Genomic DNA, 18459 nt, shown 5'->3' with positions numbered 1-18459 from the left:
TGCTACCTTTTCTACTAACTTTCCCTGAAATAGTTTTTCTCCCTTGAATTCTGTTTCTGGCCTCAAAGTTATTTGCCTGTGTTTACAGGGAGAGTAGATATGTATGTAAATAGACGTTGCCTTTGCCATCGTAATATGATCTTCAAAGTCTTGGACTGCAGTCACTTTGCTGCATTCTTTACATGAAACAGTTCTCTTGGCAAGTTTCTGCCAACAGAGTGCTGCAAGGGCCCGATCCTGCTAATTGCTTTCTCCTCCCACTGAACTAATGGTGCTTGTACGCATAAAACTGAACTTTCAAATTAGAGTTGTGTGGTTCTTACACAATTACATTCATGTTCTAGCATTTTGTCCTATCTTTACTGATGTAATCTGGAAGTGATCACCAGTTCTTAACTTTTCATGACCATTTGGTGTGTGTTAAAGTACATGACTTTATAGCAATGGAGGAGGGTAGTAAGGTTCCAGCCCTACATTTAGCATTTAGGAAAGGTCTGCCTTTATGAAGAGTCTGCCTTTATGAAGGTGTCTGTGGTGAGTCCTGAGTATGAGGCATGACTGCCTCTACAGTGCTGCTCAGTGTGTGCTGCTGTCATGGTTTTTGCTCGGAGGAAAACTGAGCATCATGCAGCCACTTACTTCCTGCTTTCCCCCATGCTGGGAAGGAGGAAAGCAGAAGGCCAGGGAAACTTGACATCATCCCTCCCTGTTCTTATCTTTTAAGGCACAGGCAAAACCCAGACTCATTAGGAGAATTAAAAAAAGAGCATAAAATTTAATACAGACACTAACAACAACACATAACAGATGGAGTAGGACTGTGAGATATTACCACATCTTGCAAACACCTTCTCCTACCCTCCCTTCTTCCTAGTCTCAGTTTTGTTCCTTGTATCTCTACCTACTCTTCCCCCCACCTCTGCCCGCAGTGGCTCATCTCCCCCCTTCCACTGACCTCCATGTTTGTACAGATGTTCTCCTTGCAACTTCTCCTCACAACTCCTCCCAGGTTCTGCTGCTTAAATATGTTATCACACAGGCACAGCTACTTGGCCTGGCCTTGGTGCAAAGGTGGGTCTGACTTGGAGCTGGGGGACCGTTGAGAAGCTTCTCACAGGGGGCTGCCACTGTAGCCCCCTCCCCTGCTACCCAAAAATCCTGCCACTTTCTCAAACCAGGACAGTGGTGTGGGCTGGCAAAGCAGGAGCTGTGGTAGGGAAGGAGATTGCACACCCCAGGTCTGGAAAGAGATTTTCTGGAAGAGAGGATATGAGCAAAGCAGAAAAGTGCATCGGCACTGTGTGTCATCAACTTGTATTGCAGCCCCCACCACTGCACAATATCCTGAACGGAGCGGACCTACACCTCTCGCAAGAGGAGATCAGAAGAGTGGTAAAGAAGTCAACACACATGTACGGGATCCTATTACAACTTTCTCTAGTCCCTCAGTCTAAGACCTTTTTGGGGTTCTGATACTTTTTTGGTCTTGGGACTGTGGAAGATGCAAAGGAACTTCCTTTTACTGCCCTAGCTGCCATTCTTGTTTTCCACTAAGAGGTCACATACTGGGAGTTACCCAGGTTCCATCCCCCTGGGTGCTTGCTTACACCATGACCCACTCAAACCCTACCTGAAGAAACTGGGAGCAGGGAACAGTAGTGTGAGCAGGAGAGGGGGCAGATGATTTGTAAGCCTTTTTTGTTGAAGAGGCTTATTAGAGCTACAGCCTTACAAATGGAGCAGCTATTCACTAGAAGGTATTAATCAGTACAGTCATAAGCAGTACTCTGTATTTGCCCTGAAAGTTGAGAGTGAAGGCAGTAATATCTGTTGAAGTATAGACTGCTGTAACAAAAGGAGGTGTTCTCAAAACACACTTCCCACAATCAGCTGGCTGTAGTTTTTTCCTGCCCAAATGTATGTGGAGTACTGTGGTTTACCCAGGGCTCAAACTAGTCTAGCTGTTTAAGATGAAAACCGTAATTGTACAACTATTCAGAAGCTATAATGAAGGATTTATTTTTTCCCCTTACTATAGACATAGAAAGTGCTATCAAAAGGTGTTTAAAAAACAAAACCCAAACCCCCTTCAAAATTTCATGAATAAACCTGCCATGTGGATAATTTAGCACTTATGTTATTGTGGAGTGTTAAGATTCAGCTCTGAAATAGTTGCATGTTTTATTCAAGTCAATAATGCTACAGCCAACTGCAAGAATGGAGAGAATTTCAGTACGGGGAGAGTGTGTTAATTATCCAGCTAAGACACATTCAGTGCTGCATTTCATGTGTTCTCATATTCACTGAAGCAAAGCCAGAAAAGTGCTATACTGGGGCAGTGTGCATGCATGGCTTAGAGCTGAATAGTTGTAAATGGTTAAAAAGGGGTTCTCTGCTAGAGAGGAGGAGGGGAGAGTAAGAGTGCATTCCCAAAAAAGTACATTCCCAAAATAAAAAGCTTACATCATGGACCTCTTCAGCTTTCCCACACTTCTTTCCTAATTATTGTCCTGCAGGACAGCTGATCTATTTCAAACAGGAAGCTGTTTACAGATAACACTTGCAACTGTTTTGTCTGATTTGTTGAACTGTCGAAAAGCAAAAGACAACCTCTTTTCAAATTAAAAACTGTCAGACTTCTGTAAACAGCAGCAATGAGGTTCATCTGTGCAGTGTCCCTGCAGGCACAAAGCATTCAGCAGTTCCCATCTTCTCAGCAACCGTAAGGTAAGAGACTTTTATACTTTCACTCTTCAGAAGAAAGTAGAGGAAAAAGCCTGGATGTTTGTTAGGGGGCTGCTTTGTAAGTGGCAGAATATGACTGATGATCCCCAAATGGTAGGGGAAGGTAAGGGAAGTAAGAGCTCACTCGGTTCTATCAGATAATGTTGGACCTTTCTGTTAAGAAACACCCATGTGGGTTAAATCACTGAATTCCTGTTTAGTGGGGGATTTGTATTTAAAATGTACAAATACAATTGGAAGAGCTTGCTATCCTTTGAACAAGGAAAGACAAAAGAGCATATGAATTTTAACTTTTCCTACAATTCAAAGTTATCACAGTTCATTAATGGGTTGTAATTTCTGCTAACAGATAATAAACATCAGTTTAATTTTGGAAATACTAAGTGCTTTTCTCCGCATTTTTCTCCAATACTTCTAAATGGCTGGCTGTTTTCTAATCTAAAAACTGAGCTTCTAATACAGCTGCAAAGCAGGGAATGAAGACTGACATTGCAGAAATTAAGCAGATAACAGAAGGTCCAGTAAGGGCTGGAATTACACCACTGGATAATTAAGAGCAAACTCAGTGAAAACCAAATCACGTTGTAAGTAGTAATATACAGGAATGCTTAATGAAATTTAAGGGTGTGTAACGATATAAAATTTTGGTCTAAATAAGCTGGAACATGAGAGTATGTCCTACTTCAGTAACCAGAAGGCCACATGCTTGCTTTTCAGACACGAGGTAGGAAAAATACGATTCATAAAGGGACTTGTGAGTTTCCATTCTGACCTCTGTGCATACGTATATATGTGCTCAATACAGGCAGTGAAATTTAGGAGGGGGATTGTTTTCTAGCAAAATCAAATCACTACGGAGAACTGAAATACGCAACTTCACTTGCTGTACAATGAAACAGAGCCTCTGGACTGCAAAGACTACAGTTTTGATCTTTGGGTATTAAAAAATTTTAGAAATGTAGTAAATTTAAAAACTACTGTCCTATGTTTCCCTTTCTAGCTGAGATCTTTTGTATTTTGTATCTATATGATAATTTACATGATTGTGAACAATTAAGGTGTTATAGTGATCAGAGAATATAAAACAAATGCTGATTTAAAGATCTGACTTATAACAATATTAGGATATGTTAATCTGTGACAGCTCATTAGACATAGCCCTAAAATTTTACTATGCTACTGATGCAGCATAAATAAGGTATGCAGATGTTGTAGACAAGAAGTAATACTTCCAAGCTGAGTATTCCTTTTAAAAATGTTTGTAATGTCTTTCAGAAAATTAATAGATGTATCTGTTAAAATGAAATTATTGCTACAATTAATACATGAAAGAGAATATGTAACTTAAATTCATAGTCAAAATGGGATTTTAAACATGGCGTAGTCTTAGAGCCAGCAGAGAATTGCACTGTGTAATTTATAAATTGTATGTTATGCTGAAGGCTTTTTTTTCTGATCACTTTTGAGTGATTTTTACGTTGTTCCTAAAGCTCTTATTTAGTGATCTTTAGGGCTCTTCAAAAACTCTTGAACCGGAATCCTTTTGAAGTAAGACGGCTTTTGGCAGGGTAGCTTTTTAAAGAAAAGTGTCACTTCTATGGGGTAGTTTAGTTCTTTTGTCAAAGTATTTTGGCTGAAAACCAGAAGAGTTTAGCCAAAAATATTCTCATGGTGTCTCCTGGGAAGTGTAGTTTGTGCTTTGCATTGCACTTCAGTACTGGCTGGACTTCATCGCTGAACCACATTTCCCATAAGGCTGTGTGGTCAGGGTTGAGCTATTTTCATTTCCCCATGAGAGCATTGTTAGGATGTATTTTGGGAAAGATAGTCTAGTGAAAGAGGTACAGATTGGGCTTGTAAGGCGTCAACTGTAGGCAAAGCCTCTCAGATTACTGGTTGATAACTAGCCATCGGCATCTTAAAATTCGAGCACTTCCTTCTGGTTTGCACATGAGCCACAAACCATCCTGTTTGTGGGCTGTGAGAGTAGGACCCTTCAAGAGCACTTGATATGTCAGTAGAAAGGCTTCAAGCTGTTTGATGTTTCTAGCCATGCAAACACCTGTGTAAGGGAGAGAACATTTAAAAATGTTTCTAAAGCTTTGTTAGTACTTCTGCCAACTTTTGCACTAAAAGTGCTCCATTTTATATATTTGGAACTGAAAGCTGCAAGGGAGTATGGCTGGATTTTAAGAGCTAGGCAAACTCTTAAGTCAAGAGGAAAACAGCCTACTAGAAGTCTGAAGCTTTAAAAAGAGGTGGTTTTGAAAATCCAATGAGGCCTCATCTTACCCATCTAAGTGCCTCTTCAGAAAAATGAAGTCCTGACCGATTTGCCTGTAGTTATATAAATTGTCTGTAGTCAAGGAGAGAATGGAAGTTGGTCTGCTCAAGTTTTGTATCACTGGACCAGTCTCTTCTTTGTTAATTAGGATCCAAGGATCCTTAGCTGCTGTGACTGGGCACTGCTTCCTCCAAACTCTATCAGCAGATTGGTTAGGAGGTCCATAGCGTGTTCTGGAGGCCAGAAAAGAGCAGTAAGACAGATGATTAGGGTTTACATTGGTTTTCTTTTACACTGAACCATAGAATGGTTTGGGATGGAATGGACCTTTAAAGATCATCTAGTCTAACAGTAAAGCATGTGAATGAAACATGGACATGAATAAACAGTTTCACAGTGCTGCAAGTTAGATACCTGGCCCCAGACCAAGAATCTGCAGTGTTTACATGCTATATGGAGCTAATGGAGGAGAGCTAAGTGCTGAACAAAGTGACTCACCACAGCCAGCAAAGTGTGTGATAGCCACAGCAGCCATCTGGAAAATGCTTTTGTGAGGGAGATGCTCCGGGATTCCCTCTGCTGCATGTGGGAGTGGATAAATTCACCACCTTTAGTGCCAAGTGCCTGCAGGAACTTCAGTTCCAGAAGCTGGAACCTTGCCTTGAATGTGTGTGCCCAGTTGTCCTTCAGGCATAGAGACTGAAAACTGTCTCTGAAAGACCAGTTTCCTACAGTCCTCTTTGAAAAATGGACTGCTGTTACCCAGTTGTCATGTAATAATCTACTGACTGGGAGCACTTACTTGGGAAGCAGGCGATCTGCATGCAGCTCATTGCACTGCTTCAAACCCCAACCTCCCATCTGCTGGAAAGGTGCCCTTGTCACTCACCAGCACAGTGATTTGGAAGTGGGAGCACTGAATATCCAAGATTATGTCCACAGCTCCCAAGACAGTTTCTGGTGTTGAACTGCCTTGATTTTAGAAAAGAAAGAAGAGAAAGCTTAAACAGTCCAGGGAAGTCTATTCCTTTGGCATGAGCACTCCCATAAGAAGCTAGTCTGCAAGAGGGAGACATCTCCCCACCCTGTTTTGGAAGGGAATGACTGTGTTTTCTACTGACTTTCCTGCTTACTGTGTGTTTAGAGGAGACTGAAGGAGTTAGGACACGTTTCCTTGATGGGCATAAATGGGCTAGGTGAGTGAATAGCGTCCTATTCTCGTCAGGCAAGATGTTGGCCATTTCTGGTCTGTGCAGTGAGAAAAGTTTAGGCACTCAAGTAAGTTTTCTGACAAAACCACAGGCAATTCCTGCCTCTTAAGGTGGCTGAATTGTTAGGAGATGGTTTTTGGATGCTTTGTTTGGACTTGGGAAGAGGCCACAGGTACAGATTCAGTGGTAGTGTTGCCAGTGTTGACTTAAGCAGCTCATCTGGAGGTTTAGGGGTGAAGAATGAGGGCAAAGGATGGAGAGTGGAAAGAGAAGCTGCTTCAACTCTGGCTGGTTTTTGAGTGGAGAATGAAGCTGTGTCCATAGATGTGCTCAGGTTCCTAGTGCCAGTCTTTGGTCTTAAGAATGGCTCACTCTGGTTTTTTTGGGTTTGTTTTTTGTGGTTTTTTTGTTTGTTTGTTTTTGTGTGGGTTTTTTCTTGTCCTGTTAGTATGATTCACTAGCTGTGGAATAAGCATAAAAATGAAAAATCCCACAGAGAACAATCTTAAGAATTTCAGTTTGAGTGATTTTCAGGCTTACTTGTGGATCCCTCCAAATTCTTCTTTGATGGTGATGATGATTTCAGCAGATATTGAACCTTATGATAATAGGCATGCAGTTATTGATCTTTAGTGGACTCCTCAGAAATAGTCTGTGGGCCTCCAAGAGACCATGGACCGGGGATTGATTTGATCTCCGTCTGGTCTGAATGCTGAGGGCAATCTGCTTGTTTCTGTGCTGCAAGGGCTGGACAATGAAGTTTACATGAAGTAGTGCTTGGCTGGCTAAGGAATGCACTGCTCAGAGTCTGAATTGTTCGTAAATTGTTCACCTTCACTAAAGAAGGCTCCAAGATTACTTGCATCCATTTTAGAAGTCTTCACAAGCACTTTTCTTTAAATGAATCCTGTACACCAAAGGCTGTTGATTATATCAGAATTAAGGGGAGACAAGAAAAGCATGGAATTTTTTGTAAGGATATTAATTAATGTAAGTAGAATTTTAGGATTATCATCAGAGAAGGATTTATAAGAGAACATCTAATTTTGGTCAATTAAAGCAAAGAGCTTTAAAAAACCCTAGTATGTGAAGGAACTGGCAATGTTAGATGGCATGGCAATTGCAGCCAATCAAAATAAAAACACCAGACAAGAATGTAAAGAAGGCCTAGCACAGGAAACAGCAAAAAATGTCTTATTACATAGGAAAAGAAAAATGTCTCTCAGTGAGCTCTCTTCTCAGAATGGTGTTAATGAGAAAACAGGTCTCTGATGGCTGCCTGGTTAGTGGAGTTATGTACAAGAAATGTAAGGGAGACATATACTGAGGACGTGACAGAGCAGGAGAAGCACTGCTTATGCACACTGCGGAGGGTGGTGGATCTGTCAGCAGCATCCACAGATGCATTTGCAACGTTTCTCTCTAGTTGTACAATGAACTTGTAATTTAAAGCCAATGCAGAGATGAGGTGAGATGATGTAATGAGAGCCATGTTATGGTGAAAAACCTCTTTATTGGAGGCTTCCTTCCTTTGTTGTTTAATACTGTAATGTCAGAATTGCCTTTCATGTAATTGTGGAGGGCCAAAAACTCTGTAGTCACTATCTATTTTACTTTCTTTTTTATAAAACCTTTTTTTCTTTATATAAAACCTTCATGAATGCATGAACATATAAGAGTAATTTATAATTAAGTAGTTAAAAATTAGTTTAAAATCCATTGGCAACATACATAGCTATTTCCTTATGTCTGCTCCATTTAAATAATCCTAAATCTTAACTCTTCAAGGGATAATTAGAGATTTTTCTGTACTATCTCTTCAAGGGCAGTCCTTGAAAGGACAAGGCATATTTTTTCACAGAGCATTCATAGATAACTTTGCTTGTTTTGTTGAGGAACTAGTGATGAGGAACCTGATTTATCTAAACAAGTCCTTGTGACGTTCTTCTTAAGTAGAATGTGAGAATTTCTACCAGTTTCCAAATATCTTCATGTCTTGAGTATCACGTCTCCAGAATTATTTAGGTTGGACTGTTTAAGTTTAAACTGTCTGTGTCGTATGTGGAGGCAACTGTATTATCTGTGCAAGTTTTGTGGATCTAGGTAAATAGGTTTATACCAGAAGTGATTTAAACGACCATTGATTTTTATGCAGACCATGCCCACTGCTATATCTACTTCCACAGTGCTGTGGGTATAATGGGAACTTAGTACACTGTTGTAAAAGAGCACTCTCTATAGATGCTGGAGCAGTTTTACTGTCAGCTTGAAACCCTCCCATCTGAAAAGAGACCAGCTGGGCATCCCATGTCTTGCAAATCCTTAATTTAGTTTCTGGATGGTGTATGTCAAACTTGTGTAAGCAGTGCCAACTTGATATGCCCAGGGATGTAGTTATATCAGCTACAACAATGTGTGTGTGTGTCCTTTCATGTAAAACAAATCTGTTGGCACTTGATGCCAGGGTCTATGAGGTGATTTGTTAATGGTTCTGGTCATAATAGTTTTTATTCTGTCTTCTAAGCAACTCTGTTTAAACATGCATTTACCCATTTAGACTTGGTTTGCACAGATTGCGTTCACATTGTTCCTTGATTTTAGGGAAGATGATGTTAAATGTTGCAACTACAGTGTTGGATACATGGAGTTTTTTATATGTTTAGAGTTGGTTCCTCTGTTATCTTTTTGGCAGCAGAGTACTGTGGAAAGTCTCATTTCTGTGGTTTGTCCTTCCTTTGCTTAAGTCAACTGGCAGATGCTGGGATTTCAACCAGGACAAGGTCAGTGTAGTCTTTAACACTTCTCAAGCCTTTTCTTTTACTGGTAGCTATGTAATCAGAGCAGTAGCATTAGGTTTTGTTCCTGTAAGTTCCCTATAAATGCTGAACAGATACATGCTGAGGTTCAGGTGATCACTGCTTAGCTGATGTGCAGCTTCTTAATTTGTGCACAACTGACCTCTAGTCATGTTCTAGCTGTGTAAAGGATGCATCTGCTGCTATTGTTAGAGTATCAAAGCAGGTGGAAATGCCAGTAGTTATCACTTACTTAACATAGCTTGTTATATCCTTCCCTAGAAATGTACATTATTAAAATAAAGATATCTCTCAGGGCAGTTCGTTAAATGGAAGGACTTTAACAAAAAATTCAGAGTTATCATCCTCAAGAATTTTTTGGTAGCAGAAGCATTGTGGTGTATGGATAAGAGGAGTAACACCTTCAGTTTATATGAATTCAGATAAACACCCTTGTTTGCAGATTATGTTCTACACATTTTATCTGTTTCTTTCTGAACTAACTCTTTTTTTTAAATGAGATGAGATTATCAAAAGTATCTCAAACCTTCATGCAATCACTTGTACTCTTTCTCAATTTTTAAAAATATTTGTACATCAGTGCATTGTACACAGCAAAGGATTTCTAATGCACGTGTTGTGGTATGTATAAGAACTGCTCAGGGAAATGTTTGGCCACTGAAAAGTATTCTTTCATCTGTCTTCTATTTGGCATACCTTATAAGTAGGATTATGACTATTGCCAACAATATAGACTGATCAGTGAAAGTCTGCTGTAGCATACTAATGTAAGAATACTTTGATTTCTGAAAACATGTCTAGTCATCTGCAGGAATCATGTATCTTTGCATGTGCTTTTACTAAGTCACATCAGACCCATAGAAACCTGGTTTTCTTACACTGCATTTTGCTTCTACAACCATTTCTATGTACCAACCATGTATTTTCTCGTAATCTGGGGAACTGCTTTGGTAGGTTCCCCTTCCTTTTGTCTTTTTTCCTTATCTGTAATTGGAAAGGTGTTTCAGAGCTCTAAGAGTGAAAGGCCATTGAATAGTACTATTGTTATCAAGTTTACCCTTCATTTGTCCAGTGAAGATATGTGGCTGTATTTCCTGTGAGGTTTGCTTTTTGCTCTGATACTCTTGATTTTTCTCTTGCATTGAGGCTTGGCCGTTTTTCTGAAGGTATTGTTGGTCTTTGTGTCACCAGTATAACTTAGTTCCCTCCTTTTCCCAGGCTCATTGGAGCTGATATGAAGGGTTCAGCACAGGATCACATGTAGAGAGTTATTTGGTCTCTGCAGATCCCCATCCTGAGAATAGAAATAACCTTCTGTTGAAATTGCATTGACACTGCCCCAATTCAAATGCAGGATTTTGATCGTGCATGCTTATGTATCATGGTGTTTTGTTATATTGAGGATATCATTCCGAGAAGTATGTCCTTGTCATTTGAGGATAACACTCTTGGATCATTTCCATGACTCTTGGTGGCTTGCATGTTATTGCAAAATACCTCATGTTGTTGTATCTCTGATGCTCTGTATCTTTTGCTGGATATTATTTTCCATTGCAGCCTGGTATTTTGCCATATCTTTCCTCCTTTTAAAATGTTCCCACTCTAATTATGTGCTGGGTTTTTTTCTGGTGAATGTAGTCACTATAATTCTTTCACTTGCATATCTTTCTGTTTTCTGTATGCTGCTGGCATGCAAGGGCACAATTTTACAACATGCTAAAGGCTATCTCAGCTGCTGCCAAGGGCATTTCTTTCCCTGGCTGGCAACATTTTTCACAGGAATGATGGCCATTTTACCCTCAGCAGGAACCAAGGAACTAAATCAACTGAAAAATAACATTACAAAAAGAAGAATAGCTTTCTGCTGGCATAGCAGCTTGTGCTAGCTTACGATGGGATCAGCTGGTGGTTGGTGACAGTACAGAGAAGGGGAGGGTAATGTGTGAATGCAGTGGGGAAGCCAGGCTGCTGTTAGCCCTCCCATAGATTGGCATAGCTAATTAGCAACGGTGGGACTCCCCTCATGTAACTTTACATACCTTCAAGGCTGAGCTAGTCATACGGGCCAATGAATAGGTATGTACCTCCAGAGTAAATTATCTGTCCTGTTTTAGGGTGAAATGGATTCCCACGTTAAGGTGCCTTTCTCTGATTTGATTACACAGGGAGTTCAGGGGTTTTTCTCAGACTGAGCACCTAAGCCAGAATGGTTAAATCTTACCCAAGGGTCTGTTTATAACATCTGCTAGCGTGAGATCTGGATCTAAGCAAAGTTGTCTTGCTAAATAGGCATCTCCTAATGCCAGCTGTGCTCTGTCATGTGGTTCACTTTTTGAGGTGCCATACTTGCAGCATTGGGAAGGATTGGGCAGCAGTCAAGTGGCCTCCCTTGATTGTTAGAACCTTCTTTAAATGTTGCTGTTGCATATCTAATGTGTGAGAAAATGAGGGCAAAAGCGGTTTCTGCTCTTTTGTGTTTGTGCTCCTCCTCAGTGAGTAGAATGCTGGGGTAACCGAAAGCATACCTTTCTCCCATCCACTTGCACTCTGGGATGGTGCCATCTCTCCCTCTGTCCTTTCTCTGCCACACATCCTTGGTCAGGACTCTGTTTTTTCACTTCTGCTTTGTGTTTTGCCCACTAGTAGTCTACATCCTATGTCTCTTCTCTTGTCTTTTCTCTTCCTCTAACCTCATAAACTGATTTGCTTTGATTTTGTCTTCTCTCTGGGCATTCCTGACCTGTCCATGTGTTTATACATGAGTCAGTTGTAAGACATAAAAACAGAAAGCAGGGAAGGGAAAACATTCGTTTTGCCCTTTTTATTCTAGTGTCCTACCACTAGGCTTCAGCTGGCTTCTTCCCCAGGCTTCTTCCCAGCTTGTTTTCCATCCTTTAATATGACATGACTAGTGTAATCTAATATCACCTACTGAGTCCATTACTCTCCTGGGGAACTGGAGCTGTGGATTCAAATCCTTTTAAGTTAAGGATGTTCTAGAGCTGGTACTTCTCACCTTTTGGATCAATACTTGAGTGGCACTTCTGTTGTGCAAAAGGCATGCGCCACTGCTGACATGTCTGGGGTGATTGGATGGGGCCTTGATAGAACCTTTTTGCCTCTTCTCTGCACCTCCAAGAATGTAGCTGTGGGACTCAGACCACCCTCCTCAGGTTATGTTTGCCTGTGGAGCCTGTCCAGTGCCCTCAAGATGACAACTGTTAGGCCCACTTGGAAAATTTCTAAATACCTGGAGGGTGAGAACATAGTGAAAAGCCTAAAATGGTTGAATGGGTCTTAAGCACTTAAATATGGCACAAATATCCCAACTTCTGCAGCCAGTCCTAAGCCTTTGTGGACATGGAGGACTGAAAAGTGATGTCTTAAAGCTTCAGAAATAAGATGTCAAATGCATATGTAAATAATATGTAATAATATTTCTTATCCATGTAAAGAAATGTACCCTGCATCATTCTGCACATCATTCACTGATTCTTGGTGAATCCTTGGTGTTTTAGTTCCTACAGATGGGTGTGTGGGAATACCATCAGGTTCTCATGTAGAAGCTTTATAGGAATGGTGCTGAACTGAGATAATTTAGACACAGGTTTTAGAAAAACTCACACCTATATTTGAACTGTGCATTTTTTTGGATTTTGAGGTGGTTAAAAATACTGAAAATTTGTTCTGACATATATCAAGGATGGCACCCAAAACCACAAACTATGTCTGTAAATTGTAGATGCAAATGAGGCTATGGCAGAGATATGGTCATCTAATAGGGACTTTGATTAAAACATCGTAGGAGAAATTTTGTTTACATTTCTCTTTATCTCTGACTGATACACAAAGATAAAATTCTCCTTGAGTGTTACTCTCTACTATCTAAAAAAACCCATATAGAGCTATTGTGAGAGATTTGGCACTTGGGGCAAGAAATCACATGGGTCCCATCTCCCTCTAGTTACAGGTTTTGAAAACACTGGCACTATTTTCATCTCACCCTTAGTGAAACTCTGATTTTATATTTTCAGCACAGATGACAGTAAGTTAATTCTGACATAAACTCAATGACTTTAGCAGAACTACATCAGTAAGAATTTTGTCTCAATTTTTAAAAACATTCTTCTTGATGAAAAGTGAGGCTACTATTCCTATGTATGACAAGGGCACCTACGTTGTACAGTCAGAAATAATAGTCCCTTACACCTCACAAACATCAGCTGAGGAAATAGCTGTACTGAACCAGAATTAAGTATACTTTAGGGAGTAACCAATGACTTCCTATCAGTTAGGCTTTTAGGTAATGTTAGCTTCCTATCAGCTTAGACTCACTCTTTTGTCCTCTGCGTAAACCTTGCTGTTCTTCAGCATCATCAGGACCTGAAATGTGTTATGTCTCTGCTTTATGCTGCTCCATGCTCCATAGATTTCACAGAGACTTTGTAGTCACGGCAGTTATGGTCCTCATTTTTGCAATTGTACGGTATTAACATTTAAGGATTAAAAAAAAAATCTTTCAAGCCTATTTTATTAACCTTTAAATCAACACGTAGAATTTAACTTCAGAGCACTGCAACATTATGAAAATGATCACACATTGTTTAAGCAGCTTTATCATTGATTCTGATTTTTATATTTCAGCTAAATGGTGAACTCTTGATTACCCAAGGTAATTCATGAGGGAGCTGGAAGAACAAATGAGAAAATGCTTAGATAAAATAAAAGCATAGCTATGCAAAACATCTGTAGGTTAGGATGATCAGCAAGGCTGTAATGGAGAAAGAAGAGGTCAGTGACACAGATTTCATCTCTAGTGTGAAAGACATCTTCTCCAGGGAATAATCTGCAGTCCTCAAAAGCAGTTTGCATGCACAGTGCCGGAGGTTTGTCCCTTCTGCCTCTCCCCCCCGCTTCCCCCAGAAACATATCCCTGATCTGCACTGGGCCCTGGTGTTACCCTTGTAGCCCTGGGACTTAATTACTTTTTTTTTTTTTTTTTTTTGCTTTTAACTAGGCTTGAAATAGTGTGAGGTCTGTGTCACAGCCTGGCATTTCAGTGACATGATTTGGTGGGCACATGTTGTATCCGTTAGGATGCAGTTTAGGGCCTACCGGTGCGTCTGAGGACACACAGGCTGCCAGATAGTTCTGGGAGGTGTCAGGATGTGGGTGACGAGGACTTGAAAAGTCAGGGGAGTGAAAACTGTTGAAAGCTGTTGATATGTCTGTAGCGCTGACTCAAACCTGCCTGGGAAAATCACCCACCAAATGTGGCTGTGGCTCTGCAGATCTGTGTGCCTGTCTGCACCAGGAACATACTCAATTCAGAGTATAGATAATTCAGATCAGATCCCTGAGAATGAAGTATAATTTTAAAATAATTAAAAATTGTAATAAGAATGAAACCAACTCGGTGAAATAAAAGCAGCTCAAAGAGGAGTCCCATAGGTTTATACAGAGGATTGCAGCCACTCTGTAGCTCTTGGCAGGCTGAGTATTAATGCCAGTGAACATTATTTTCCTTCAGCATTTCTCAGCCATTTAGATTAAACGAGGCAGATCATCTGTGTTACTGCTTCTGGGTCCAAAATAACATTGTACAATAAGCCACTGGCCCTTGTGGAACAGGCGTTGGCAGATAGAGGGTCTTCATGCATGAGGCATTTGCTGGCTTTCCATAGACGGCTGGGGGGGAGTGGGGGAGCTCAAGGAGTGCTGTGTGCCAGCTGGCCTGGCCGCTCCTGCAGCAGTTTTGAGCAAGTCTGTGGTGCCTTGGGGATTCTCTGATGACCTCTCAAGGACTTGTCACTTGTAGCTTGGCTTAATAAACCTCTTCTCTCTTGGCAACTGAGGCAGATTCCCTAAAGCTGACAGATCTCAAAAGTTGTTTTGAAATTATTGTGCTAGTTGCATTGGTATGTTTCCATTCCTAATGGGAATAGAGATGTTTTGCTATATTTTTTTTAAAGGAAAGAACGTTTAAATGCTGCCTTTTCCTCCTTCTCTCATTTTTTTTCAAAGCTGTCAGCTTATGCTGATTTAGTGGCCACTATTGTAAGTGCTGCATATTTTGACTCCTGACCTCTGCATAGAAAGTGAGAAAATACTCATATTTTTACAAGTGCTGAACATCTCTAGGTTTCTCTCTGGCATTGATTTTACCAAAACTGAAGATACTCCAAATACCAGGGCCAAGATAGTGTTTGAAAAAACAGGCTGGCACATCTTTCTGAGGACCAGTTTCAGTGGAATTTAGTTTTCTAAATGCCTTTATGAATCTTGCCCTGAAAGAATTGAAAGTAGGTCAGAAAGGCAAGGAATTTTCCAGGATTTTAAAATGAAAGGTACTGCTGTAGCACATACCTGGAGTTCAAACTCTCACTTTAATCATATAAGGCAAATTTAGCTGCAGAAAAGAAGGTTTCTTTTTAATGCAGGAAAAGGTGGAGAAAGTGATATCCAAAGTGCTTTTGGTTTGATTTCTACTACTACCATGTCCCTTTACTGCAGCTGTAGACTCCATAAAGTATTTAATCTGCAACCTCTTCAGAGATTTCCTCTGTCAGTGGCTCTTCTCAGACCAAGGTAATTTCCCGAGTATTCATAGGGGTCCAGGTGTTGTGACCTGACTGATACTAAGAAGCTCTGTTTTCTGGCAATAATAATTTTTCTCTGCCAGTTGAGCTATCAGGAGTTAGGGTGAGGTGTATCCCCTGTGTCTCTTGAGGCTTGTAAGCCCTGCAGCAGCAGCAGCGGACAGTGGGGAATGTGATGAAAGCTTCACTGGAGGTTTTGTTTTTCCCAGAAAATTCTTCATATCTGACTGCTGAGCAGAGCCACCAAGCAGCCCTGACAGTTCTCTGCTGCTTGATGCCTCTGTCTCATCTCTGAGCTGTGTAGCAATTTTCAAAGGCAGATTAATATTTAATGTACCCAGAGGCTTTGATCTTTCAGTTGTAGTCTGGATACATCTAAAACCTCATAAAATGCAACCAGAGGAGGTGATGCTGCCTTTTTATTCACTAATTCAGAGACTGGAGCACTCTCTTAATTTCAATTCCATCTCAGGCCATTTCATTCCCCTCTCTGATTTGTCTGTTGAGAATCCTTATCATCACCTTCTGGGTGCTCATGCTGAAACTGCCTAATTCCCGGGCTTTTAGCTGTGTATCCGAACCACTTGACTTTAAAGCCTCTTTGTCTGATCTTCTGGATCCTGAGGTGCCCCCGCTACAAAGAAAAGGTGGGATGCCCTGCCTAGCATGTCCTGCAGGCTGGTGGCCAGGTGCTCTCCTGGGCTGTGGGGTGGGATCTGCAGGCTAAGTCAGGCAGGAATTAGTTAAATTAATGGTTGGACTAGATGATCTTCAAGGTCTTTTCCAACCTAGATGATTCTGTGACCCATGGCCTCTTTGCACAGTCCACAGAGCATCAGTGTGGCTGTTGTCCAGGATGGTCCCACTCCCTCTCCATCAAAGATGGCCACCGCTGGGGGTTAAACACTTACATTCAGGTATCTGGAAGAGACTTCTAGGCACGAGTCTTTGACATGTCCTCCTGGCTGTCTGGGGCAGCCACAACTCACTGCTTTCCCACATAGGGAGCGTTGATCCCAAACAGGACATTGCAAAACCTGTTCTTGCCATGGACCCGCTCACTTCCCAGTCTACCAGCACTGACTATTCAAGTGCCATGACTGGCCCTAGAAGCCTTTGAAGGGAAGATCTGGAGAAGCACCTTTCTCCTCAACCTTTCCTCTTGGTAGTTTTTGCTGCTCACTCTTTTGCTTGCTGACTGTTGTGAATTACAGTCTTGACAGAAAGAGGCAGGACCATCCACTGTGGATACCATGAGCCACAAAGTACACCAAGATGCAGTGCCTTCTAACCTGGGGTTAGGAATCTTCAAGTTTAATGTAGGTGAAGTATTTTGTTTGGTATGCACATGAGGATATTTGGGAGAAGAGTGCTATCGCAGAGATCTGATACTTCAAAACTGTATCAAGACTGTGGTGAAATAGTTTCTATAACCCTGGAAAATAGCTGTAAAGTGGTTAGTGGCCTGACCTTGTTTCTAGTAGTTTGGGCTGTCTCTGTGCATAGGCAAAGGAGGCAGTAGGCCAAGACAACAGAGGACTGGAAACCAGCGGATGTTTCTTGCTGGTTTTGTCAGTCAGAGCCCTGGGGAGCTGCGCTGGTTGATGCTTATCTATGGCATTAGAACCTTTTCATCAAAATTTCCATTACTCTTCCCCCCCCCCCCCCCCCTCCATTTCTGTTCTTTATGTCCACCTTTGTGATGTGCCTTTTCCTCCAGCTCTGGTTCCTCATCCTAGAATGGCAAAATTCATTTTTGCCTGCGTTCTTGAGAAGCCTTGAGTGATGTTGCTGCAATTGTGACAAAACTTAATATGGCCTAAATATTTGATTAGCCAAGTTTTGTACTTTTGTGGGTTTCTATGCTCCTAGCAATACCTGAGCTAGATACTTAAAGCTGATTCAGACATGTATTTATGAGCTGCAGTCATCTTAGTTGTGGTAAGATAAGCAAAATTTTGGAAACTAAGCACTGTTGAAAGGAGAAAAAAAAAATACTGTATATGGGTGAGTGTTGTCCCTCCACAACCTGCACCCTAAGCTATGAGAGGAGACTTTGTAAATGACATTAGTACTTAGTAGTCTGACAGGAATGTTGGTGAGGGTACAAAACGCAAGGTAATAGGAAGTTGAAACAAAGACCTTGAAAATAAAACTGTTTCATTACAACTTAGTGGAAACTTCCTTTTTTTTTTTTTTTGTCCATGCTCTCCCGGGTCTTTCTGTCTGGCAAAGCTTGTCTATGAAGTAGTTCATGCCTGTACCATTATGGGAGCATGGCATGTTGTGGCTATGAAAATCCCCAGATAGTCCTTGTTCCTCCCTTGCTCCATGGGAGGATTAGCCAGAACCAGTGTTTTCGTTAGGTTTTCCTGCCTCACTGTAGCCCATTAGACTATGACTGTATTGAGATCCCTTCACCCAGGAGCTCTTCTCGGGTCCAAGCACAGACCCCACCTTTTTTAGGCATGGTCCTCCTGCTGCACCTCACTCTCCTTTGGAAGGAAAGCTGGGGAAATGATTTGGCTCAAAAAGGGCTCAAAGTGCCCCGAATCTGGATGATCAGCAAGAACTGGGAGGTGTGTTATGGAGCACCCCTGCCCTGCAGTGTGGATGTAGCAGCAGATGGTCTAGCGAGGGTGTTGTGAGGTAGAATCACCTCTCCTGTAACTCATGCTGTGCCATCCCCACATGAGGATGTCTCCATCCCCATGAGGAGGGAGACAAAATCTGCTCCCATCTGACCTCCTGCTGCAGTCTACTCATTTATCTCCAAGAGGATAATGGAAGCACAAACTGGATAG

The 18459-nt window shown here is 41.3% G+C and overlaps 1 protein-coding gene across 4 annotated transcripts in view; it reads left to right on the top strand.

Annotated features, from left to right (window-relative positions):
- Nucleotides 1-2566: 2566 nt before the first annotated feature.
- The window catches only part of COLEC11 (collectin subfamily member 11), a 39504-nt gene continuing 23611 nt past the window's right edge, over nucleotides 2567-18459 (top strand). For 2 of the 4 annotated variants that reach the window (XM_074922272.1, XM_074922247.1), the window contains exon 1: nucleotides 2567-2727. The gene's annotated coding sequence lies outside the window, so the exon portion shown is untranslated. Of the gene's footprint in view, nucleotides 2728-3215; nucleotides 3330-8932; nucleotides 9021-18459 lie in introns of those variants that run through there. The other 2 variants (XM_074922257.1, XM_074922263.1) reach the window with 2 other exon arrangements.

This window comes from Athene noctua, chromosome 1 (assembly GCF_965140245.1).
Source record: "Athene noctua chromosome 1, bAthNoc1.hap1.1, whole genome shotgun sequence".
Taxonomy (NCBI): Eukaryota; Metazoa; Chordata; class Aves; order Strigiformes; family Strigidae; genus Athene; species Athene noctua.
This window is presented reverse-complemented; position numbering and strand designations above follow the sequence as displayed.